The sequence below is a fragment of the Heterodontus francisci genome, chromosome 1, assembly GCF_036365525.1.
Source record: "Heterodontus francisci isolate sHetFra1 chromosome 1, sHetFra1.hap1, whole genome shotgun sequence".
Classification (NCBI taxonomy): Eukaryota; Metazoa; Chordata; class Chondrichthyes; order Heterodontiformes; family Heterodontidae; genus Heterodontus; species Heterodontus francisci.
The window spans coordinates 1449879-1475948 of record NC_090371.1 but is presented as its reverse complement, the minus strand read 5'-3'; positions in this window follow the sequence as shown (position 1 = coordinate 1475948).

Genomic DNA, 26070 nt, shown 5'->3' with positions numbered 1-26070 from the left:
TGATTATTGTATCACTGACCCCTCAGTGTCTTTCTCTCCACCCAGTGTCCAGTCTGATTATTGTATCACTGACCCCTCTGTCTCTCTCCACCCAGTGTCCAGTCTGATTATTGTATCACTGACCCCTCAGTCTCTCTCTCCACCCAGTGTCCAGTCTGATTATTGTATCACTGACCCCTCAGTCTCTCTTCACCCAGTGTCCAGTCTGATTATTGTATCACTGACCCCTCAGTCTCTCTCTCCACCCAGTGTTCATTCTGATTATTGTATCACTGACCCCTCAGTCTCTCTCTCCACCCAGTGTCCAGTCTGATTATTGTATCACTGACCCCTCAGTCTCTCTCTCCACCCAGTGTCCAGTCTGATTATTGTATCACTGACCCCTCAGTCTCTCTCTCCACCCAGTGTCCAGTCTGATTATTGTATCACTGACCCCTCAGTCTCTCTCTCCACCCAGTGTCCAGTCTGATTTTTGTATCACTGACCCCTCAGTCTCTCTCTCCACCCAGTGTCCAGTCTGATTATTGTATAACTGACCCCTCAGTCTCCCTATCTCCACACAGTGTCCAGTCTGATTATTGTATCACTGACCCCTCAGTCTCTCTCTCTCTCCACCCAGTGTCCAGTCTGATTATTGTATCACTGACCCCTCAGTCTCTCTCTCCACCTAGTGTCCAGTCTGATTATTGTATAACTGACCCCTCAGTCTCTCTATCTCCACACAGTGTCCAGTCTGATTATTGTATCACTGACCCCTCAGTCTTTCTCTCTCTCCACCCAGTGTCCAGTCTGATTATTGTATCACTGACCCCTCAGTCTCTATCTCCAACCCAGTGTCCAGTCTGATTATTGTATCACTGACCCCTCAGTCTCTCTCTCCACCCAGTGTCCAGTCTGATTATTGTTTCACTGACCCCTCAGTCTCCCTCCACCCAGTGTCCAGTCTGATTATTGTATCACTGACCCCTCAGTCTCTCTCTCCACCCAGTGTCCAGTCTGATTATTGTATCACTGACCCCTCAATCTCTCTCTCCACCCAGTGTCCAGTCTGATTCTTGTTTCACTGACCCCTCAGTCTCTCTCTCCACCCAGTGTCCAGTCTGATTATTGTATCACTGACCCTTCAGTCTCTCTCTCCACCCAGTGTCCAGTCTGATTATTGTATCACTGACCCCTCAGTCTCTCTCTCCACCCAGTGTCCAGTCTGATTATTGTATCACTGACCCTTCAGTCTCTCTCCACCCAGTGTCCAGTCTGATTATTGTATCACTGACCCCTCAGTCTCTCTCTCCACCCAGTGTCCAGTCTGATTATTGTATCACTGACCCCTCAGTCTCTCTTCCACCCAGTGTCCAGTCTGATTATTGTATCACTGACCCCTCAGTCTCTCTCTCCACCCAGTGTCCAGTCTGATTATTGTATCACTGACCCCTCAGTCTCCCTCCACCCAGTGTCCAGTCTGATTATTGTATCAGTGACCCCTCAGTCTCTCTCTCCACCCAGTGTCCAGTCTGATTATTGTATCACTGACCCCTCAGTCTCTCTCTCCACCCAGTGTCCAGTCTGATTATTGTATCACTGACCCCTCAGTCTCTCTCTCCACCCAGTGTCCAGTCTGATTATTGTATCACTGACCCCTCAGTCTCTCTCTCTCCACCCAGTGTCCAGTCTGATTATTGTATCACTGACCCCTCAGTCTCCCTCCACCCAGTGTCCAGTCTGATTATTGTATCACTGACCCCTCTGTCTCTCTCTCCACCCAGTGTCCAGTCTGATTTTTGTATCACTGACCCCTCAGTCTCTGTCTCCACCCAGTGTCCAGTCTGATTATTGTATCACTGACCCCTCAGTCTCTCTCTCTCTCCACCCAGTGTCCAGTCTGATTATTGTATCACTGACCCCTCAGTCTCTATCTCCAACCCAGTGTCCAGTCTGATTATTGTATCACTGACCCCTCAGTCTCTCTCTCCACCCAGTGTCCAGTCTGATTATTGTATCACTGACCCCTCAGTCTCTCTCTCCACCTAGTGTCCAGTCTGATTATTGTATCACTGACCCCTCAGTCTCTCTCTCCACCCAGTGTCCAGTCTGATTATTGTATCACTGACCCCTCAGTCGCTCTCTCCACCCAGTGTCCAGTCTGATTATTGTATCACTGACCCCTCAGTCTCTCTCTCCACCCAGTGTCCAGTCTGATTATTGTATCACTGACCCCTCAGTCTCTCTCTCCACCCAGTGTCCAGTCTGATTTTTGTATCACTGACCCCTCAGTCTCTCTCTCTCCACCCAGTGTCCAGTCTGATTATTGTATAACTGACCCCTCAGTCTCTCTATCTCCACACAGTGTCCAGTCTGATTATTGTATCACTGACCCCTCAGTCTCTCTCTCTCTCCACCCAGTGTCCAGTCTGATTATTGTATCACTGACCCCTCAGTCTCTATCTCCAACCCAGTGTCCAGTCTGATTATTGTATCACTGACCCCTCAGTCTCTCTCTCCACCCAGTGTCCAGTCTGATTTTTGTATCACTGACCCCTCAGTCTCTCTCTCCACCCAGTGTCCAGTCTGATTATTGTATAACTGACCCCTCAGTCTCTCTGTCTCCACACAGTGTCCAGTCTGATTATTGTATCACTGACCCCTCAGTCTCTCTCTCTCTCCTCCCAGTGTCCAGTCTGATTATTGTATCACTGACCCCTCAGTCTCTATCTCCAACCCAGTGTCCAGTCTGATTATTGTATCACTGACCCCTCAGTCTCTCTGTCTCCACCCAGTGTCCAGTCTGATTATTGTATCACTGACCCCTCAGTCTCTCTCTCCACCTAGTGCCCAGTCTGATTATTGTTTCACTGACCCCTCAGTCTCCCTCCACCCAGTGTCCAGTCTGATTATTGTATCACTGACCCCTCAGTCTCTCTCTCCACCCAGTGTCCAGTCTGATTATTGTACCACTGACCCTTCAGTCTCTCTCCACCCAGTGCCCAGTCTGATTATTGTATCACTGACCCCTCAGTCTCTCTCTCCACCCAGTGTCCAGTCTGATTATTGTATCACTGACCCCTCAGTCTCTCTCTCTCCACACAGTGCCCAGTCTGATTATTGTTTCACTGACCCCTCAGTCTCCCTCCACCCAGTGTCCAGTCTGATTTTTGTATCACTGACCCCTCAGTCTCTCTCTCCACCCAGTGTCCAGTCTGATTATTGTATAACTGACCCCTCAGTCTCCCTATCTCCACACAGTGTCCAGTCTGATTATTGTATCACTGACCCCTCAGTCTCTCTCTCTCTCCACCCAGTGTCCAGTCTGATTATTGTATCACTGACCCCTCAGTCTCTCTCTCCACCTAGTGTCCAGTCTGATTATTGTATAACTGACCCCTCAGTCTCTCTATCTCCACACAGTGTCCAGTCTGATTATTGTATCACTGACCCCTCAGTCTTTCTCTCTCTCCACCCAGTGTCCAGTCTGATTATTGTATCACTGACCCCTCAGTCTCTATCTCCAACCCAGTGTCCAGTCTGATTATTGTATCACTGACCCCTCAGTCTCTCTCTCCACCCAGTGTCCAGTCTGATTATTGTTTCACTGACCCCTCAGTCTCCCTCCACCCAGTGTCCAGTCTGATTATTGTATCACTGACCCCTCAGTCTCTCTCTCCACCCAGTGTCCAGTCTGATTATTGTATCACTGACCCCTCAGTCTCTCTCTCCACCCAGTGTCCAGTCTGATTATTGTTTCACTGACCCCTCAGTCTCTCTCTCCACCCAGTGTCCAGTCTGATTATTGTATCACTGACCCTTCAGTCTCTCTCTCCACCCAGTGTCCAGTCTGATTATTGTATCACTGACCCCTCAGTCTCTCTCTCCACCCAGTGTCCAGTCTGATTATTGTATCACTGACCCTTCAGTCTCTCTCCACCCAGTGTCCAGTCTGATTATTGTATCACTGACCCCTCAGTCTCTCTCTCCACCCAGTGTCCAGTCTGATTATTGTATCACTGACCCCTCAGTCTCTCTTCCACCCAGTGTCCAGTCTGATTATTGTATCACTGACCCCTCAGTCTCTCTCTCCACCCAGTGTCCAGTCTGATTATTGTATCACTGACCCCTCAGTCTCCCTCCACCCAGTGTCCAGTCTGATTATTGTATCAGTGACCCCTCAGTCTCTCTCTCCACCCAGTGTCCAGTCTGATTATTGTATCACTGACCCCTCAGTCTCTCTCTCCACCCAGTGTCCAGTCTGATTATTGTATCACTGACCCCTCAGTCTCTCTCTCCACCCAGTGTCCAGTCTGATTATTGTATCACTGACCCCTCAGTCTCTCTCTCTCCACCCAGTGTCCAGTCTGATTATTGTATCACTGACCCCTCAGTCTCCCTCCACCCAGTGTCCAGTCTGATTATTGTATCACTGACCCCTCTGTCTCTCTCTCCACCCAGTGTCCAGTCTGATTTTTGTATCACTGACCCCTCAGTCTCTGTCTCCACCCAGTGTCCAGTCTGATTATTGTATCACTGACCCCTCAGTCTCTCTCTCTCTCCACCCAGTGTCCAGTCTGATTATTGTATCACTGACCCCTCAGTCTCTATCTCCAACCCAGTGTCCAGTCTGATTATTGTATCACTGACCCCTCAGTCTCTCTCTCCACCCAGTGTCCAGTCTGATTATTGTATCACTGACCCCTCAGTCTCTCTCTCCACCTAGTGTCCAGTCTGATTATTGTATCACTGACCCCTCAGTCTCTCTCTCCACCCAGTGTCCAGTCTGATTATTGTATCACTGACCCCTCAGTCTCTCTCTCCACCCAGTGTCCAGTCTGATTATTGTATCACTGACCCCTCAGTCTCTCTCTCCACCCAGTGTCCAGTCTGATTATTGTATCACTGACCCCTCAGTCTCTCTCTCCACCCAGTGTCCAGTCTGATTTTTGTATCACTGACCCCTCAGTCTCTCTCTCTCCACCCAGTGTCCAGTCTGATTATTGTATAACTGACCCCTCAGTCTCTCTATCTCCACACAGTGTCCAGTCTGATTATTGTATCACTGACCCCTCAGTCTCTCTCTCTCTCCACCCAGTGTCCAGTCTGATTATTGTATCACTGACCCCTCAGTCTCTATCTCCAACCCAGTGTCCAGTCTGATTATTGTATCACTGACCCCTCAGTCTCTCTCTCCACCCAGTGTCCAGTCTGATTTTTGTATCACTGACCCCTCAGTCTCTCTCTCCACCCAGTGTCCAGTCTGATTATTGTATAACTGACCCCTCAGTCTCTCTGTCTCCACACAGTGTCCAGTCTGATTATTGTATCACTGACCCCTCAGTCTCTCTCTCTCTCCACCCAGTGTCCAGTCTGATTATTGTATCACTGACCCCTCAGTCTCTATCTCCAACCCAGTGTCCAGTCTGATTATTGTATCACTGACCCCTCAGTCTCTCTGTCTCCACCCAGTGTCCAGTCTGATTATTGTATCACTGACCCCTCAGTCTCTCTCTCCACCCAGTGTCCAGTCTGATTATTGTATAACTGACCCCTCAGTCTCTCTGTCTCCACACAGTGTCCAGTCTGATTATTGTATCACTGACCCCTCAGTCTCTCTCTCTCTCCACCCAGTGTCCAGTCTGATTATTGTATCACTGACCCCTCAGTCTCTATCTCCAACCCAGTGTCCAGTCTGATTATTGTATCACTGACCCCTCAGTCTCTCTGTCTCCACCCAGTGTCCAGTCTGATTATTGTATCACTGACCCCTCAGTCTCTCTCTCCACCTAGTGCCCAGTCTGATTATTGTTTCACTGACCCCTCAGTCTCCCTCCACCCAGTGTCCAGTCTGATTATTGTATCACTGACCCCTCAGTCTCTCTCTCCACCCAGTGTCCAGTCTGATTATTGTATCACTGACCCTTCAGTCTCTCTCCACCCAGTGCCCAGTCTGATTATTGTATCACTGACCCCTCAGTCTCTCTCTCCACCCAGTGTCCAGTCTGATTATTGTATCACTGACCCCTCAGTCTCTCTCTCTCCACACAGTGCCCAGTCTGATTATTGTTTCACTGACCCCTCAGTCTCCCTCCACCCAGTGTCCAGTCTGATTATTGTATCACTGACCCCTCAGTCTCTCTCTCCACCCAGTGTCCAGTCTGATTATTTTATCACTGACCCTTCAGTCTCTCTCCACCCAGTGTCCAGTCTGATTATTGTATCACTGACCCCTCAGTCTCTCTCTCCACCCAGTGTCCAGTCTGATTATTGTATCACTGACCCCTCAGTCTCTCTCTCCACCCAGTGTCCAGTCTGATTATTGTATCACTGACCCTTCAGTCTCTCTCCATCCAGTGTCCAGTCTGATTATTGCATCACTGACCCCTCAGTCTCTCTCTCCACCCAGTGTCCAGTCTGATTATTGTATCACTGACCCTTCAGTCTCTCTCCACCCAGTGTCCAGTCTGATTATTGTATCACTGACCCCTCAGTCTCTCTCTCCACCCGGTGTCCAGTCTGATTATTGTATCACTGACCCCTCAGTCTCTCTCTCCACCCAGTGTCCAGTCTGATTATTGTATAACTGACCCCTCAGTCTCTCTGTCTCCACACAGTGTCCAGTCTGATTATTGTATCACTGACCCCTCAGTCTCTCTCTCTCTCCACCCAGTGTCCAGTCTGATTATTGTATCACTGACCCCTCAGTCTCTCTCTCCACCTAGTGTCCAGTCTGATTATTGTATCACTGACCCCTCAGTCTCTCTCTCCATCTAGTGCCCAGTCTGATTATTGTTTCACTGACCCCTCAGTCTCCCTCCACCCAGTGTCCAGTCTGATTATTGTATCACTGACCCCTCAGTCTCTCTCTCCACCCAGTGTCCAGTCTGATTATTGTATCACTGACCCTTCAGTCTCTCTCCACCCAGTGCCCAGTCTGATTATTGTATCACTGACCCCTCAGTCTCTCTCTCCACCCAGTGTCCAGTCTGATTATTGTATCACTGACCCCTCAGTCTCTCTCTCTCCACACAGTGCCCAGTCTGATTATTGTTTCACTGACCCCTCAGTCTCCCTCCACCCAGTGTCCAGTCTGATTATTGTATCACTGACCCCTCAGTCTCTCTCTCCACCCAGTGTGCAGTCTGATTATTGTATCACTGACCCTTCAGTCTCTCTCCACCCAGTGTCCAGTCTGATTATTGTATCACTGACCCCTCAGTCTCTCTCTCCACCCAGTGTCCAGTCTGATTATTGTATCACTGACCCCTCAGTCTCTCTCTCCACCCAGTGTCCAGTCTGATTATTGTATCACTGACCCCTCAGTCTCTCTCTCCACCCAGTGTCCAGTCTGATTATTGTTTCACTGACCCCTCAGTCTCCCTCCACCCAGTGTCCAGTCTGATTATTGTATCACTGACCCCTCAGTCTCTCTCTCCACCCAGTGTCCAGTCTGATTATTGTATCACTGACCCCTCAGTCTCTCTCTCCACCCAGTGTCCAGTCTGATTATTGTATCACTGACCCCTCAGTCTCTCTCTCCACCCAGTGTCCAGTCTGATTATTGTATCACTGACCCCTCAGTCGCTCTCTCTCCACCCAGTGTCCAGTCAGATTATTGTATCACTGACCCCTCAGTGTCTCTCTCTCCACCCAGTGTCCAGTCTGATTATTGTATCACTGACCCCTCAGTCTCTCTCCACCCAGTGTCCAGTCTGATTATTGTATCACTGACCCCTCAGTCTCTCTCTCCACCGAGTGTCCAGTCTGATTATTGTATCACTGACCCCTCAGTCTCTCTTTACCCAGTGTCCAGTCTGATTATTGTATCACTGACCCCTCAGTCTCTCTCTCCACCCAGTGTCCAGTCTGATTATTGTATCACTGACCCCTCAGTCTCTCTCTCCACCCAGTGTCCAGTCTGATTATTGTATCACTGACCCCTCAGTCTCTCTCTCCACCCAGTGTCCAGTCTGATTATTGTATCACTGACCCCTCAGTCTCTCTCTCCACCCAGTGTCCAGTCTGATTATTGTATCACTGACCCCTCAGTCTCTCTCTCCACCCTGTGTCCAGTCTGATTATTGAATCACTGACCCCTCAGTCTCTCTCCACCCAGTGTCCAGTCTGATTATTGTATCACTGACCCCTCAGTCTCTCTCTCCACCCAGTGTCCAGTCTGATTTTTGTATCACTGACCCCTCAGTCTCTCTCTCCACCCAGTGTCCAGTCTGATTATTGTATCACTGACCCCTCAGTCTCTCTCTCCCTCCACCCAGTGTCCAGTCTGATTATTGTATCACTGACCCCTCAGTCTCTCTCTCCACCTAGTGTGCAGTCTGATTATTGTATCACTGACCCCTCAGTCTCTCTCTCCACCCAGTGTCCAGTCTGATTATTGTATCACTGACCCCTCAGTCTCTCTCTCTCTCCACCCAGTGTCCAGTCTGATTATTGTATCACTGACCCCTCAGTCTCTCTCTCCACCTAGTGTCAAGTCTGATTATTGTATCACTGACCCCTCAGTCTCTCTCTCTCCACCCAGTGTCCAGTCTGATTATTGAATCACTGACCCCTCAGTCTCTCTCTCTCCACACAGTGCCCAGTCTGATTATTGTATCACTGACCGCTCAGTCTCCCTCCACCCAGTGTCCAGTCTGATTATTGTATCACTGACCCCTCAGTCTCTCTCTCCACCCAGTGTCCAGTCTGATTATTGTATCACTGACCCTTCAGTCTCTCTCCACCCAGTGTCCAGTCTGATTATTGTATCACTGACCCCTCAGTCTCTCTCTCCACCCAGTGTCCAGTCTGATTATTGTATCACTGACCCTTCAGTCTCTCTCCACCCAGTGTCCAGTCTGATTATTGTATCACTGACCCCTCAGTCTCTCTCTCCACCCAGTGTCCAGTCTGATTATTGTATCACTGACCCCTCAGTCTCTCTCTCCACCCAGTGTCCAGTCTGATTATTGTATCACTGACCCCTCAGTCTCTCTCTCCACCCAGTGTCCAGTCTGATTATTGTATCACTGACCCCTCAGTCTCTCTCTCCACCCAGTGTCCAGTCTGATTATTGTATCACTGACCCCTCAGTCTCTCTCTCCACCCAGTGTCCAGTCTGATTATTGTATCACTGACCCCTCAGTCTCTCTCTCCACCCAGTGTCCAGTCTGATTATTGTATCACTGACCCTTCAGTCTCTCTCCACCCAGTGTCCAGTCTGATTATTGTATCACTGACCCCTCAGTCTCTCTCTCCACCCAGTGTCCAGTCTGATTATCGTATCACTGACCCTTCAGTCTCTCTCCACCCAGTGTCCAGTCTGATTATTGTATCACTGACCCCTCAGTCTCTCTCTCCACCCAGTGTCCAGTCTGATTATTGTATCACTGACCCCTCAGTCTCTCTCTCCACCCAGTGTCCAGTCTGATTATTGTATCACTGACCCCTCAGTCTCTCTCTCCACCCAGTGTCCAGTCTGATTATTGTATCACTGACCCCTCAGTCTCTCTCTCCACCCAGTGTCCAGTCTGATTATTGTTTCACTGACCCCTCAGTCTCCCTCTACCCAGTGTCCAGTCTGATTATTGTATCACTGACCCCTCAGTCTCTCTCTCCACCCAGTGTCCAGTCTGATTATTGTATCACTGACCCCTCAGTCTCTCTCTCCACCCAGTGTCCAATCTGATTATTGTATCACTGACCCCTCAGTCTCTCTCTCCACCCAGTGTCCAGTCTGATTATTGTATCACTGACCCCTCAGTCTCTCTCTCCACCCAGTGTCCAGTCTGATTATTGTTTCACTGACCCCTCAGTCTCCCTCCACCCAGTGTCCAGTCTGATTATTGTATCACTGACCCCTCAGTCTCTCTCTCCACCCAGTGTCCAGTCTGATTATTGTATCAATGACCCCTCAGTCTCTCTCTCCACCCAGTGTCCAGTCTGATTATTGTATCACTGACCCCTCAGTCTCTCTCTCCACCCAGTGTCCAGTCTGATTATTGTATCACTGACCCCTCAGTCGCTCTCTCTCCACCCAGTGTCCAGTCTGATTATTGTATCACTGACCCCTCAGTGTCTCTCTCTCCACCCAGTGTCCAGTCTGATTATTGTATCACTGACCCCTCAGTCTCTCTCCACCCAGTGTCCAGTCTGATTATTGTATCACTGACCCCTCAGTCTCTCTCTCCACCGAGTGTCCAGTCTGATTATTGTATCACTGACCCCTCAGTCTCTCTTTACCCAGTGTCCAGTCTGATTATTGTATCACTGACCCCTCAGTCTCTCTCTCCACCCAGTGTCCAGTCTGATTATTGTATCACTGACCCCTCAGTCTCTCTCTCCACCCAGTGTCCAGTCTGATTATTGTATCACTGACCCCTCAGTCTCTCTCTCCACCCAGTGTCCAGTCTGATTATTGTATCACTGACCCCTCAGTCTCTCTCTCCACCCAGTGTCCAGTCTGATTATTGTATCACTGACCCCTCAGTCTCTCTCTCCACCCTGTGTCCAGTCTGATTATTGAATCACTGACCCCTCAGTCTCTCTCCACCCAGTGTCCAGTCTGATTATTGTATCACTGACCCCTCAGTCTCTCTCTCCACCCAGTGTCCAGTCTGATTTTTGTATCACTGACCCCTTAGTCTCTCTCTCCACCCAGTGTCCAGTCTGATTATTGTATCACTGACCCCTCAGTCTCTCTCTCTCTCCACCCAGTGTCCAGTCTGATTATTGTATCACTGACCCCTCAGTCTCTCTCTCCACCTAGTGTGCAGTCTGATTATTGTATCACTGACCCCTCAGTCTCTCTCTCCACCCAGTGTCCAGTCTGATTATTGTATCACTGACCCCTCAGTCTCTCTCTCTCTCCACCCAGTGTCCAGTCTGATTATTGTATCACTGACCCCTCAGTCTCTCTCTCCACCTAGTGTCAAGTCTGATTATTGTATCACTGACCCCTCAGTCTCTCTCTCTCCACCCAGTGTCCAGTCTAATTATTGAATCACTGACCCCTCAGTCTCTCTCTCTCCACACAGTGCCCAGTCTGATTATTGTATCACTGACCGCTCAGTCTCCCTCCACCCAGTGTCCAGTCTGATTATTGTATCACTGACCCCTCAGTCTCTCTCTCCACCCAGTGTCCAGTCTGATTATTGTATCACTGACCCTTCAGTCTCTCTCCACCCAGTGTCCAGTCTGATTATTGTTTCACTGACCCCTCAGTCTCTCTCTCCACCCAGTGTCCAGTCTGATTATTGTATCACTGACCCTTCAGTCTCTCTCCACCCAGTGTCCAGTCTGATTATTGTATCACTGACCCCTCAGTCTCTCTCTCCACCCAGTGTCCAGTCTGATTATTGTATCACTGACCCCTCAGTCTCTCTCTCCACCCAGTGTCCAGTCTGATTATTGTATCACTGACCCCTCAGTCTCTCTCTCCACCCAGTGTCCAGTCTGATTATTGTATCACTGACCCCTCAGTCTCTCTCTCCACCCAGTGTCCAGTCTGATTATTGTATCACTGACCCCTCAGTCTCTCTCTCCACCCAGTGTCCAGTCTGATTATTGTATCACTGACCCCTCAGTCTCTCTCTCCACCCAGTGTCCAGTCTGATTATTGTATCACTGACCCTTCACTCTCTCTCCACCCAGTGTCCAGTCTGATTATTGTATCACTGACCCCTCAGTCTCTCTCTCCACCCAGTGTCCAGTCTGATTATCGTATCACTGACCCTTCAGTCTCTCTCCACCCAGTGTCCAGTCTGATTATTGTATCACTGACCCCTCAGTCTCTCTCTCCACCCAGTGTCCAGTCTTATTATTGTATCACTGACCCCTCAGTCTCTCTCTCCACCCAGTGTCCAGTCTGATTATTGTATCACTGACCCCTCAGTCTCTCTCTCCACCCAGTGTCCAGTCTGATTATTGTATCACTGACCCCTCAGTCTCTCTCTCCACCCAGTGTCCAGTCTGATTATTGTTTCACTGACCCCTCAGTCTCCCTCTACCCAGTGTCCAGTCTGATTATTGTATCACTGACCCCTCAGTCTCTCTCTCCACCCAGTGTCCAGTCTGATTATTGTATCACTGACCCCTCAGTCTCTCTCTCCACCCAGTGTCCAGTCTGATTATTGTATCACTGACCCCTCAGTCTCTCTCTCCACCCAGTGTCCAGTCTGATTATTGTATCACTGACCCCTCAGTCTCTCTCTCTCCACCCAGTGTCCAGTCTGATTATTGTATCACTGACCCCTCAGTCTCTCTTTACCCAGTGTCCAGTCTGATTATTGTATGACTGACCCCTCAGTCTCTCTCTCCACCCAGTGTCCAGTCTGATTATTGTATCACTGACCCCTCAGTCTCTCTCTCCACCCAGTGTCCAGTCTGATTATTGTATCACTGACCCCTCAGTCTCTCTCTCCACCCAGTGTCCAGTCTGATTATTGTGTCACTGACCCCTCTGTCTCTCTCTCCACCCAGTGTCCAGTCTGATTTTTGTATCACTGACCCCTCAGTCTCTGTCTCCACCCAGTGTCCAGTCTGATTATTGTATAACTGACCCCTCAGTCTCTCTATCTCCACACAGTGTCCAGTCTGATTATTGTATCACTGACCCCTCAGTCTCTCTCTCTCTCCACCCAGTGTCCAGTCTGATTATTGTATCACTGACCCCTCAGTCTCTATCTCCAACCCAGTGTCCAGTCTGATTATTGTATCACTGACCCCTCAGTCTCTCTCTCCACCCAGTGTCCAGTCTGATTATTGTATCACTGACCCCTCAGTCTCTCTCTCCACCCAGTGTCCAGTCTGATTATTGTATCACTGACCCCTCAGTCTCTCTCTCCACCCAGTGTCCAGTCTGATTATTGTATCACTGACCCCTCAGTCTCTCTCTCCACCCAGTGTCCAGTCGGATTATTGTATCACTGACCCCTCAGTCTCTCTCTCCACCCAGTGTCCCGTCTGATTTTTGTATCACTGACCCCTCAGTCTCTCTTTCCACCCAGTGTCCAGTCTGATTATTGTATAACTGACCCCTCAGTCTCTCGATCTCCACACAGTGTCCAGTCTGATTATTGTATCACTGACCCCTCAGTCTCTCTCTCTCTCCACCCAGTGTCCAGTCTGATTATTGTATCACTGACCCCTCAGTCTCTATCTCCAACCCAGTGTCCAGTCTGATTATTGTATCACTGACCCCTCAGTCTCTCTCTCCACCCAGTGCCAGTCTGATTTTTGTATCACTGACCCCTCAGTCTCTCTCTCCACCCAGTGTCCAGTCTGATTATTGTATAACTGACCCCTCAGTATCTCTGTCTCCACGCAGTGTCCAGTCTGATTATTGTATCACTGACCCCTCAGTCTCTCTCTCTCTCCACCCAGTGTCCAGTCTGATTATTGTATCACTGACCCCTCAGTCTCTATCTCCAACCCAGTGTCCAGTCTGATTATTGTATCACTGACCCCTCAGTCTCTCTCTCCACCTAATGTCCAGTCTGATTATTGTATCACTGACCCCTCAGTCTCTCTCTTTCCACCCAGTGTCCAGTCTGATTATTGTATCACTGACCCCTCAGTCTCTCTCTCCACCCAGTGTCCAGTCTGATTATTGTATCACTGACCCCTCAGTCTCTCTCTCCACCCAGTGTCCAGTCTGATTATTGTATCACTGACCCCTCAGTCTCTCTCTCCACCCAGTGTCCAGTCTGATTATTGTATCACTGACCCTTCAGTCTCTCTCCACCCAGTGTCCAGTCTGATTATTGTATCACTGACCTCTCAGTCTCTCTCTCCACCCAGTGTCCAGTCTGATTATTGTATCACTGACCCTTCAGTCTCTCTCCACCCAGTGTCCAGTCTGATTATTGTATCACTGACCCCTCAGTCTCTCTCTCCACCCAGTGTCCAGTCTGATTATTGTATCACTGACCCCTCAGTCTCTCTCTCCACCCAGTGTCCAGTCTGATTATTGTATCACTGACCCCTCAGTCTCTCTCTCCACCCAGTGTCCAGTCTGATTATTGTATCACTGACCCCTCAGTCTCTCTCTCCACCCAGTGTCCAGTCTGATTATTGTTTCACTGACCCCTCAGTCTCCCTCCACCCAGTGTCCAGTCTGATTATTGTATCACTGACCCCTCAGTCTCTCTCTCCACCCAGTGTCCAGTCTGATTATTGTATCACTGACCCCTCAGTCTCTCTCTCCACCCAGTGTCCAGTCTGATTATTGTATCACTGACCCCTCAGTCTCTCTCTCCACCCAGTGTCCAGTCTGATTATTGTATCACTGACCCCTCAGTCTCTCTCTCTCCACCCAGTGTCCAGTCTGATTATTGAATCACTGACCCCTCAGTCTCTCTTTACCCAGTGTCCAGTCTGATTATTGTATGACTGACCCCTCAGTCTCTCTCTCCACCCAGTGTCCAGTCTGATTATTGTATCACTGACCCCTCAGTCTCTCTCTCCACCCAGTGTCCAGTCTGATTATTGTATCACTGACCCCTCAGTCTCTCTCTCCACCCAGTGTCCAGTCTGATTATTGTGTCACTGACCCATCTGTCTCTCTCTCCACCCAGTGTCCAGTCTGATTTTTGTATCACTGACCCCTCAGTCTCTGTCTCCACCCAGTGTCCAGTCTGATTATTGTATAACTGACCCCTCAGTCTCTCTACTTCCACACAGTGTCCAGTCTGATTATTGTATAACTGACCCCTCAGTCTCTCTATCTCCACACAGTGTCCAGTCTGATTATTGTATCACTGACCCCTCAGTCTCTCTCTCTCTCCACCCAGTGTCCAGTCTGATTATTGTATCACTGACCCCTCAGTCTCTATCTCCAACCCAGTGTCCAGTCTGATTATTGTATCACTGACCCCTCAGTCTCTCTCTCCACCCAGTGTCCAGTCTGATTTTTGTATCACTGACCCCTCAGTCTCTCTCTCCACCCAGTGTCCAGTCTGATTTTTGTATCACTGACCCCTCAGTCTCTGTCTCCACCCAGTGTCCAGTCTGATTATTGTATAACTGACCCCTCAGTCTCTCTCTCTCCACCCAGTGTCCAGTCTGATTATTGTATAACTGACCCCTCAGTCTCTCTATCTCCACACAGTGTCCAGTCTGATTATTGTATCACTGACCCCTCAGTCTCTCTCTCTCTCCACCCAGTGTCCAGTCTGATTATTGTATCACTGACCCCTCAGTCTCTATCTCCAACCCAGTGTCCAGTCTGATTATTGTATCACTGACCCCTCAGTCTCTCTCTCCACCCAGTGTCCAGTCTGATTTTTGTATCACTGACCCCTCAGTCTCTCTCTCCACCCAGTGTCCAGTCTGATTATTGTATAACTGACCCCTCAGTCTCTCTGTCTCCACCCAGTGTCCAGTCTGATTATTGTATCACTGACCCCTCAGTCTCTCTCTCCACCCAGTGTCCAGTCTGATTATTGTATCACTGACCCCTCAGTCTCTCTCTCCACCCAGTGTCCAGTCTGATTATTGTATCACTGACCCCTCAGTCACTCTCTCCACCCAGTGTCCAGTCTGATTATTGTATCACTGACCCCTCAGTCTCTCTCTCCACCCAGTGTCCAGTCTGATTTTTGTATCACTGACCCCTCAGTCTCTCTCTCCACCCAGTGTCCAGTCTGATTATTGTATAACTGACCCCTCAGTCTCTCTATCTCCACACAGTGTCCAGTCTGATTATTGTATCACTGACCCCTCAGTCTCTCTCTCCACCCAGTGTCCAGTCTGATTATTGTATCACTGACCCTTCAGTCTCTCTCCACCCAGTGTCCAGTCTGATTATTGTATCACTGACCCCTCAGTCTCTCTCTCCACCCAGTGTCCAGTCTGATTATTGTATCACTGACCCTTCAGTCTCTCTCCACCCAGTGTCAAGTCTGATTATTGTATCACAGACCCCTCAGTCTCTCTCTCCACCCAGTGTCCAGTCTGATTATTGTATCACTGACCCCTCAGTCTCTCTCTCCATCCAGTGTCCAGTCTGATTATTGTATCACTGACCCCTCAGTCTCTCTCTCCACCCAGTGTCCAGTCTGATTATTGTATCACTGACCCCTCAGTCGCTCTCTCTCCACCCAGTGTCCAGTCTGATTATTGTATCACTGACCCCTCAGTGTCTCTCTCTCCACCCAGTGTCCAGTCTGATTATTGTATCACTGACCCCTCTGTCTCTCTCCACCCAGTGTCCAGTCTGATTATTGTATCACTGACCCCTCAGTCTCTCTCTCCACCCAGTGTCCAGTCTGATTATTGTATCACTGACCCCTCAGTCTCTCTTCACCCAGTGTCCAGTCTGATTATTGTATCACTGACCCCTCAGTCTCTCTCTCCACCCAGTGTTCATTCTGATTATTGTATCACTGACCCCTCAGTCTCTCTCTCCACCCAGTGTCCAGTCTGATTATTGTATCACTGACCCCTCAGTCTCTCTCTCCACCCAGTGTCCAGTCTGATTATTGTATCACTGACCCCTCAGTCTCTCTCTCCACCCAGTGTCCAGTCTGATTATTGTATCACTGACCCCTCAGTCTCTCTCTCCACCCAGTGTCCAGTCTGATTTTTGTATCACTGACCCCTCAGTCTCTCTCTCCACCCAGTGTCCAGTCTGATTATTGTATAACTGACCCCTCAGTCTCCCTATCTCCACACAGTGTCCAGTCTGATTATTGTATCACTGACCCCTCAGTCTCTCTCTCTCTCCACCCAGTGTCCAGTCTGATTATTGTATCACTGACCCCTCAGTCTCTCTCTCCACCTAGTGTCCAGTCTGATTATTGAATAACTGACCCCTCAGTCTCTCTATCTCCACACAGTGTCCAGTCTGATTATTGTATCACTGACCCCTCAGTCTTTCTCTCTCTCCACCCAGTGTCCAGTCTGATTATTGTATAACTGACCCCTCAGTCTCTCTCTCTCCACCCAGTGTCCAGTCTGATTATTGTATAACTGACCCCTCAGTCTCTCTATCTCCACACAGTGTCCAGTCTGATTATTGTATCACTGACCCCTCAGTCTCTCTCTCTCTCCACCCAGTGTCCAGTCTGATTATTGTATCACTGACCCCTCAGTCTCTATCTCCAACCCAGTGTCCAGTCTGATTATTGTATCACTGACCCCTCAGTCTCTCTCTCCACCCAGTGTCCAGTCTGATTTTTGTATCACTGACCCCTCAGTCTCTCTCTCCACCCAGTGTCCAGTCTGATTATTGTATAACTGACCCCTCAGTCTCTCTGTCTCCACCCAGTGTCCAGTCTGATTATTGTATCACTGACCCCTCAGTCTCTCTCTCCACCCAGTGTCCAGTCTGATTATTGTATCACTGACCCCTCAGTCTCTCTCCCCACCCAGTGTCCAGTCTGATTATTGTATCACTGACCCCTCAGTCACTCTCTCCACCCAGTGTCCAGTCTGATTATTGTATCACTGACCCCTCAGTCTCTCTCTCCACCCAGTGTCCAGTCTGATTTTTGTATCACTGACCCCTCAGTCTCTCTCTCCACCCAGTGTCCAGTCTGATTATTGTATAACTGACCCCTCAGTCTCTCTATCTCCACACAGTGTCCAGTCTGATTATTGTATCACTGACCCCTCAGTCTCTCTCTCCACCCAGTGTCCAGTCTGATTATTGTATCACTGACCCTTCAGTCTCTCTCCACCCAGTGTCCAGTCTGATTATTGTATCACTGACCCCTCAGTCTCTCTCTCCACCCAGTGTCCAGTCTGATTATTGTATCACTGACCCTTCAGTCTCTCTCCACCCAGTGTCCAGTCTGATTATTGTATCACAGACCCCTCAGTCTCTCTCTCCACCCAGTGTCCAGTCTGATTATTGTATCACTGACCCCTCAGTCTCTCTCTCCATGCAGTGTCCAGTCTGATTATTGTATCACTGACCCCTCAGTCTCTCTCTCCACCCAGTGTCCAGTCTGATTATTGTATCACTGACCCCTCAGTCGCTCTCTCTCCACCCAGTGTCCAGTCTGATTATTGTATCACTGACCCCTCAGTGTCTCTCTCTCCACCCAGTGTCCAGTCTGATTATTGTATCACTGACCCCTCTGTCTCTCTCCACCCAGTGTCCAGTCTGATTATTGTATCACTGACCCCTCAGTCTCTCTCTCCACCCAGTGTCCAGTCTGATTATTGTATCACTGACCCCTCAGTCTCTCTTCACCCAGTGTCCAGTCTGATTATTGTATCACTGACCCCTCAGTCTCTCTCTCCACCCAGTGTTCATTCTGATTATTGTATCACTGACCCCTCAGTCTCTCTCTCCACCCAGTGTCCAGTCTGATTATTGTATCACTGACCCCTCAGTCTCTCTCTCCACCCAGTGTCCAGTCTGATTATTGTATCACTGACCCCTCAGTCTCTCTCTCCACCCAGTGTCCAGTCTGATTATTGTATCACTGACCCCTCAGTCTCTCTCTCCACCCAGTGTCCAGTCTGATTTTTGTATCACTGACCCCTCAGTCTCTCTCTCCACCCAGTGTCCAGTCTGATTATTGTATAACTGACCCCTCAGTCTCCCTATCTCCACACAGTGTCCAGTCTGATTATTGTATCACTGACCCCTCAGTCTCTCTCTCTCTCCACCCAGTGTCCAGTCTGATTATTGTATCACTGACCCCTCAGTCTCTCTCTCCACCTAGTGTCCAGTCTGATTATTGTATAACTGACCCCTCAGTCTCTCTATCTCCACACAGTGTCCAGTCTGATTATTGTATCACTGACCCCTCAGTCTTTCTCTCTCTCCACCCAGTGTCCAGTCTGATTATTGTATCACTGACCCCTCAGTCTCTATCTCCAACCCAGTGTCCAGTCTGATTATTGTATCACTGACCCCTCAGTCTCTCTCTCCACCCAGTGTCCAGTCTGATTATTGTTTCACTGACCCCTCAGTCTCCCTCCACCCAGTGTCCAGTCTGATTATTGTATCACTGACCCCTCAGTCTCTCTCTCCACCCAGTGTCCAGTCTGATTATTGTATCACTGACCCCTCAGTCTCTCTCTCCACCCAGTGTCCAGTCTGATTATTGTTTCACTGACCCCTCAGTCTCTCTCTCCACCCAGTGTCCAGTCTGATTATTGTATCACTGACCCTTCAGTCTCTCTCTCCACCCAGTGTCCAGTCTGATTATTGTATCACTGACCCCTCAGTCTCTCTCTCCACCCAGTGTCCAGTCTGATTATTGTATCACTGACCCTTCAGTCTCTCTCCACCCAGTGTCCAGTCTGATTATTGTATCACTGACCCCTCAGTCTCTCTCTCCACCCAGTGTCCAGTCTGATTATTGTATCACTGACCCCTCAGTCTCTCTTCCACCCAGTGTCCAGTCTGATTATTGTATCACTGACCCCTCAGTCTCTCTCTCCACCCAGTGTCCAGTCTGATTATTGTATCACTGACCCCTCAGTCTCCCTCCACCCAGTGTCCAGTCTGATTATTGTATCAGTGACCCCTCAGTCTCTCTCTCCACCCAGTGTCCAGTCTGATTATTGTATCACTGACCCCTCAGTCTCTCTCTCCACCCAGTGTCCAGTCTGATTATTGTATCACTGACCCCTCAGTCTCTCTCTCCACCCAGTGTCCAGTCTGATTATTGTATCACTGACCCCTCAGTCTCTCTCTCCACCCAGTGTCCAGTCTGATTATTGTATCACTGACCCCTCAGTCTCTCTCTCTCCACCCAGTGTCCAGTCTGATTATTGTATCACTGACCCCTCAGTCTCCCTCCACCCAGTGTCCAGTCTGATTATTGTATCACTGACCCCTCTGTCTCTCTCTCCACCCAGTGTCCAGTCTGATTTTTGTATCACTGACCCCTCAGTCTCTGTCTCCACCCAGTGTCCAGTCTGATTATTGTATCACTGACCCCTCAGTCTCTCTCTCTCTCCACCCAGTGTCCAGTCTGATTATTGTATCACTGACCCCTCAGTCTCTATCTCCAACCCAGTGTCCAGTCTGATTATTGTATCACTGACCCCTCAGTCTCTCTCTCCACCCAGTGTCCAGTCTGATTATTGTATCACTGACCCCTCAGTCTCTCTCTCCACCTAGTGTCCAGTCTGATTATTGTATCACTGACCCCTCAGTCTCTCTCTCCACCCAGTGTCCAGTCTGATTATTGTATCACTGACCCCTCAGTCTCTCTCTCCACCCAGTGTCCAGTCTGATTATTGTATCACTGACCCCTCAGTCTCTCTCTCCACCCAGTGTCCAGTCTGATTATTGTATCACTGACCCCTCAGTCTCTCTCTCCACCCAGTGTCCAGTCTGATTTTTGTATCACTGACCCCTCAGTCTCTCTCTCTCCACCCAGTGTCCAGTCTGATTATTGTATAACTGACCCCTCAGTCTCTCTATCTCCACACAGTGTCCAGTCTGATTATTGTATCACTGACCCCTCAGTCTCTCTCTCTCTCCACCCAGTGTCCAGTCTGATTATTGTATCACTGACCCCTCAGTCTCTATCTCCAACCCAGTGTCCAGTCTGATTATTGTATCACTGACCCCTCAGTCTCTCTCTCCACCCAGTGTCCAGTCTGATTTTTGTATCACTGACCCCTCAGTCTCTCTCTCCACCCAGTGTCCAGTCTGATTATTGTATAACTGACCCCTCAGTCTCTCTGTCTCCACACAGTGTCCAGTCTGATCATTGTATCACTGACCCCTCAGTCTCTCTCTCTCTCCACCCAGTGTCCAGTCTGATTATTGTATCACTGACCCCTCAGTCTCTATCTCCAACCCAGTGTCCAGTCTGATTATTGTATCACTGACCCCTCAGTCTCTCTGTCTCCACCCAGTGTCCTGTCTGATTATTGTATCACTGACCCCTCAGTCTCTCTCTCCACCTAGTGCCCAGTCTGATTATTGTATCACTGACCCCTCAGTCTCTCTCTCCACCCAGTGTCCAGTCTGATTATTGTATCACTGACCCCTCAGTCTCTCTCTCCACCCAGTGTCCAGTCTGATTATTGTATCACTGACCCCTCAGTCTCTCTCTCCACCCAGTGTCCAGTCTGATTATTGTATCACTGACCCCTCAGTCTCTCTCTCCACCCAGTGTCCAGTCTGATTATTGTATCACTGACCCTTCACTCTCTCTCCACCCAGTGTCCAGTCTGATTATTGTATCACTGACCCCTCAGTCTGTCTCTCCACCCAGTGTCCAGTCTGATTATCGTATCACTGACCCTTCAGTCTCTCTCCACCCAGTGTCCAGTCTGATTATTGTATCACTGACCCCTCAGTCTCTCTCTCCACCCAGTGTCCAGTCTTATTATTGTATCACTGACCCCTCAGTCTCTCTCTCCACCCAGTGTCCAGTCTGATTATTGTATCACTGACCCCTCAGTCTCTCTCTCCACCCAGTGTCCAGTCTGATTATTGTATCACTGACCCCTCAGTCTCTCTCTCCACCCAGTGTCCAGTCTGATTATTGTTTCACTGACCCCTCAGTCTCCCTCTACCCAGTGTCCAGTCTGATTATTGTATCACTGACCCCTCAGTCTCTCTCTCCACCCAGTGTCCAGTCTGATTATTGTATCACTGACCCCTCAGTCTCTCTCTCCACCCAGTGTCCAGTCTGATTATTGTATCACTGACCCCTCAGTCTCTCTCTCCACCCAGTGTCCAGTCTGATTATTGTATCACTGACCCCTCAGTCTCTCTCTCTCCACCCAGTGTCCAGTCTGATTATTGTATCACTGACCCCTCAGTCTCTCTTTACCCAGTGTCCAGTCTGATTATTGTATGACTGACCCCTCAGTCTCTCTCTCCACCCAGTGTCCAGTCTGATTATTGTATCACTGACCCCTCAGTCTCTCTCTCCACCCAGTGTCCAGTCTGATTATTGTATCACTGACCCCTCAGTCTCTCTCTCCACCCAGTGTCCAGTCTGATTATTGTGTCACTGACCCCTCTGTCTCTCTCTCCACCCAGTGTCCAGTCTGATTTTTGTATCACTGACCCCTCAGTCTCTGTCTCCACCCAGTGTCCAGTCTGATTATTGTATAACTGACCCCTCAGTCTCTCTATCTCCACACAGTGTCCAGTCTGATTATTGTATCACTGACCCCTCAGTCTCTCTCTCTCTCCACCCAGTGTCCAGTCTGATTATTGTATCACTGACCCCTCAGTCTCTATCTCCAACCCAGTGTCCAGTCTGATTATTGTATCACTGACCCCTCAGTCTCTCTCTCCACCCAGTGTCCAGTCTGATTATTGTATCACTGACCCCTCAGTCTCTCTCTCCACCCAGTGTCCAGTCTGATTATTGTATCACTGACCCCTCAGTCTCTCTCTCCACCCAGTGTCCAGTCTGATTATTGTATCACTGACCCCTCAGTCTCTCTCTCCACCCAGTGTCCAGTCTGATTATTGTATCACTGACCCCTCATGCTCTCTCTCCACCCAGTGTCCCGTCTGATTTTTGTATCACTGACCCCTCAGTCTCTCTTTCCACCCAGTGTCCAGTCTGATTATTGTATAACTGACCCCTCAGTCTCTCGATCTCCACACAGTGTCCAGTCTGATTATTGTATCACTGACCCCTCAGTCTCTCTCTCTCTCCACCCAGTGTCCAGTCTGATTATTGTATCACTGACCCCTCAGTCTCTATCTCCAACCCAGTGTCCAGTCTGATTATTGTATCACTGACCCCTCAGTCTCTCTCTCCACCCAGTGTCCAGTCTGATTATTGTATCACTGACCCCTCAGTCTCTCTCTCCACCCAGTGTCCAGTCTGATTATTGTATCACTGACCCCTCAGTCTCTCTCTCCACCCAGTGTCCAGTCTGATTATTGTATCACTGACCCCTCAGTCTCTCTCTCCACCCAGTGTCCAGTCTGATTATTGTATCACTGACCCCTCAGTCTCTCTCTCCACCCAGTGTCCAGTCTGATTATTGTTTCACTGACCCCTCAGTCTCCCTCCACCCAGTGTCCAGTCTGATTATTGTATCACTGACCCCTCAGTCTCTCTCTCCACCCAGTGTCCAGTCTGATTATTGTATCACTGACCCCTCAGTCTCTCTCTCCACCCAGTGTCCAGTCTGATTATTGTATCACTGACCCCTCAGTCTCTCTCTCCACCCAGTGTCCAGTCTGATTATTGTATCACTGACCCCTCAGTCTCTCTCTCTCCACCCAGTGTCCAGTCTGATTATTGAATCACTGACCCCTCAGTCTCTCTTTACCCAGTGTCCAGTCTGATTATTGTATGACTGACCCCTCAGTCTCTCTCTCCACCCAGTGTCCAGTCTGATTATTGTATCACTGACCCCTCAGTCTCTCTCTCCACCCAGTGTCCAGTCTGATTATTGTATCACTGACCCCTCAGTCTCTCTCTCCACCCAGTGTCCAGTCTGATTATTGTGTCACTGACCCATCTGTCTCTCTCTCCACCCAGTGTCCAGTCTGATTTTTGTATCACTGACCCCTCAGTCTCTGTCTCCACCCAGTGTCCAGTCTGATTATTGTATCACTGACCCCTCAGTCTCTCTCTCCACCCAGTGTCCAGTCTGATTATTGTATCACTGACCCCTCAGTCTCTCTCTCCACCCAGTGTCCAGTCTGATTATTGTATCACTGACCCCTCAGTCTCTCTCTCCACCCAGTGTCCAGTCTGATTATTGTATCACTGACCCCTCATGCTCTCTCTCCACCCAGTGTCCCGTCTGATTTTTGTATCACTGACCCCTCAGTCTCTCTTTCCACCCAGTGTCCAGTCTGATTATTGTATAACTGACCCCTCAGTCTCTCGATCTCCACACAGTGTCCAGTCTGATTATTGTATCACTGACCCCTCAGTCTCTCTCTCTCTCCACCCAGTGTCCAGTCTGATTATTGTATCACTGACCCCTCAGTCTCTATCTCCAACCCAGTGTCCAGTCTGATTATTGTATCACTGACCCCTCAGTCTCTCTCTCCACCCAGTGCCAGTCTGATTTTTGTATCACTGACCCCTCAGTCTCTCTCTCCACCCAGTGTCCAGTCTGATTATTGTATAACTGACCCCTCAGTATCTCTGTCTCCACACAGTGTCCAGTCTGATTATTGTATCACTGACCCCTCAGTCTCTCTCTCTCTCCACCCAGTGTCCAGTCTGATTATTGTATCACTGACCCCTCAGTCTCTATCTCCAACCCAGTGTCCAGTCTGATTATTGTATCACTGACCCCTCAGTCTCTCTCTCCACCTAATGTCCAGTCTGATTATTGTATCACTGACCCCTCAGTCTCTCTCTTTCCACCCAGTGTCCAGTCTGATTATTGTATCACTGACCCCTCAGTCTCTCTCTCCACCCAGTGTCCAGTCTGATTATTGTATCACTGACCCCTCAGTCTCTCTCTCCACCCAGTGTCCAGTCTGATTATTGTATCACTGACCCCTCAGTCTCTCTCTCCACCCAGTGTCCAGTCTGATTATTGTATCACTGACCCTTCAGTCTCTCTCCACCCAGTGTCCAGTCTGATTATTGTATCACTGACCCCTCAGTCTCTCTCTCCACCCAGTGTCCAGTCTGATTATTGTATCACTGACCCTTCAGTCTCTCTCCACCCAGTGTCCAGTCTGATTATTGTATCACTGACCCCTCAGTCTCTCTCTCCACCCAGTGTCCAGTCTGATTATTGTATCACTGACCCCTCAGTCTCTCTCTCCACCCAGTGTCCAGTCTGATTATTGTATCACTGACCCCTCAGTCTCTCTCTCCACCCAGTGTCCAGTCTGATTATTGTATCACTGACCCCTCAGTCTCTCTCTCCACCCAGTGTCCAGTCTGATTATTGTTTCACTGACCCCTCAGTCTCCCTCCACCCAGTGTCCAGTCTGATTATTGTATCACTGACCCCTCAGTCTCTCTCTCCACCCAGTGTCCAGTCTGATTATTGTATCACTGACCCCTCAGTCTCTCTCTCCACCCAGTGTCCAGTCTGATTATTGTATCACTGACCCCTCAGTCTCTCTCTCCACCCAGTGTCCAGTCTGATTATTGTATCACTGACCCCTCAGTCTCTCTCTCTCCACCCAGTGTCCAGTCTGATTATTGAATCACTGACCCCTCAGTCTCTCTTTACCCAGTGTCCAGTCTGATTATTGTATGACTGACCCCTCAGTCTCTCTCTCCACCCAGTGTCCAGTCTGATTATTGTATCACTGACCCCTCAGTCTCTCTCTCCACCCAGTGTCCAGTCTGATTATTGTATCACTGACCCCTCAGTCTCTCTCTCCACCCAGTGTCCAGTCTGATTATTGTGTCACTGACCCATCTGTCTCTCTCTCCACCCAGTGTCCAGTCTGATTTTTGTATCACTGACCCCTCAGTCTCTGTCTCCACCCAGTGTCCAGTCTGATTATTGTATAACTGACCCCTCAGTCTCTCTATCTCCACACAGTGTCCAGTCTGATTATTGTATCACTGACCCCTCAGTCTCTCTCTCTCTCCACCCAGTGTCCAGTCTGATTATTGTATCACTGACCCCTCAGTCTCTATCTCCAACCCAGTGTCCAGTCTGATTATTGTATCACTGACCCCTCAGTCTCTCTCTCCACCCAGTGTCCAGTCTGATTATTGTATCACTGACCCCTCAGTCTCTCTCTCCACCCAGTGTCCAGTCTGATTATTGTATCACTGACCCCTCAGTCTCTCTCTCCACCCAGTGTCCAGTCTGATTATTGTATCACTGACCCCTCAGTCTCTCTCTCCACCCAGTGTCCAGTCTGATTATTGTATCACTGACCCCTCATGCTCTCTCTCCACCCAGTGTCCCGTCTGATTTTTGTATCACTGACCCCTCAGTCTCTCTTTCCACCCAGTGTCCAGTCTGATTATTGTATAACTGACCCCTCAGTCTCTCGATCTCCACACAGTGTCCAGTCTGATTATTGTATCACTGACCCCTCAGTCTCTCTCTCTCTCCACCCAGTGTCCAGTCTGATTATTGTATCACTGACCCCTCAGTCTCTATCTCCAACCCAGTGTCCAGTCTGATTATTGTATCACTGACCCCTCAGTCTCTCTCTCCACCCAGTGTCCAGTCTGATTATTGTATCACTGA